This window comes from Oncorhynchus masou, chromosome 27 (genome assembly GCF_036934945.1).
Source record: "Oncorhynchus masou masou isolate Uvic2021 chromosome 27, UVic_Omas_1.1, whole genome shotgun sequence".
In the NCBI taxonomy this organism is placed as follows: domain Eukaryota; kingdom Metazoa; phylum Chordata; class Actinopteri; order Salmoniformes; family Salmonidae; genus Oncorhynchus; species Oncorhynchus masou.
In genome coordinates this window covers 31246876-31248162 of record NC_088238.1, presented here as the reverse complement: position 1 = coordinate 31248162, position 1287 = coordinate 31246876, and the positions used below count along the sequence as shown (strand labels likewise).

General features: G+C 47.9%; 1 pseudogene; it reads right to left on the bottom strand.

The window, feature by feature from the left end:
• Positions 1-263: 263 nt before the first annotated feature.
• On the bottom strand, positions 264-944 carry LOC135515330 (small ribosomal subunit protein eS1-like; annotated as a pseudogene).
• Between the last annotated feature and the right edge of the window lie 343 nt (positions 945-1287).

Sequence of the window (1287 nt, the reverse complement as noted above, 5' to 3'; positions counted from 1 at the left end):
CGCAATATACTTCGACCAGGACGTGACAATCGTGAAGCGTCCAAACCTCTGGATATATTGCCCAGCCCTAGCAGCAACACATGACAACACAGCATGGTAGCAACACAACATGACAACAACATGGTAGTAACACAACATAACAGCAGCACAACATGATAGCAGCACAAAACATGTTACAAACATTTTTGGGCACAGACAACAGCACAAAGGGCAAGTTTTTTTTCTTTTTTTTTCTCATTTACATTTTTAAATCTGTCCGTTGTTTAGACTGTCTCCTGGATGGGGGGCTCGTAGCCATCGGCTCTTTCTACCTTAGCTCCGATGTCATCCCCTGAGGGCTTGGCTGTACTTCTGCCACCACCCTCACCGTGGAGCTCCATCAGTTTGCCTAACTCAAACTTGCACTTCTCCAGCATCTTAACCTTACTGACGTAGATATTGTGGAGGGGGTCAATGGACTGGCACGATTTCCTTCAGGTCGTCGGTCTGGACCTCACGGGTCATGATCTCCATCGTCTTCTTCCTGATCTGACGGACCTGCTGGTGCTGGGCGTACGCCTTCTTTCTGATCTGGTTGGTGCGCTTCTTGGTGAAGCCAAAGCAGAACAGACGCAGGAGGTAGCCGTCGGTGGTCTTCACGTCCAAATGGGCCTCAATCATGGTCTGGCACTTCTTGACCATGGAGCACATCTTGTCCTGGGTCAGGCAGTTCTTACCCTGCACGTCGTCTGATATCAGTTTGAACTTGCGGAAGGCCCCCTTATCGTTCTGCAGGTCAGCAAGGCTCACCTCAAACACACGTCCCTTCAGACCATCAGAAGCGATTCTGGTTCCCTGAGTCCTGGAGACCAAAGTCAGCCCTTCTTGGAGAAAGGGTCGACAATCTTCTTTGTTGCACCTTTTTTGACACCTTTGGTCAACCTCTTATTCTTGCCGACTGCCATAAAGGCTACTGGGAGTGAAAGAGGAGTGGTGATTGTAGTGGTCTCTGACTTTAGGTCAGACTCACTCAGGTGGAACAAACTTAAGTTTCAATGTTCAAGGTTTTAGAAGTAATCCAAGAAGTAGTCATCTAATATTTCAAAAGTATCTGTAATCTGGGGGTGTTGCTTGCATGTGTTGCATGCACGAACAAACACATGCTGTAATTGGTGCATGCTCCGTGATGGAAATGCTAGCCTGGAGTGGTCACCTGGAATTGCGGTTAGCTAGTTGCAAAGATCCAGATGGTAATGTTCAGAGTTTGCGATAGGAATCCGGGGATATGGAGAGAAATAGGTCCGTTAT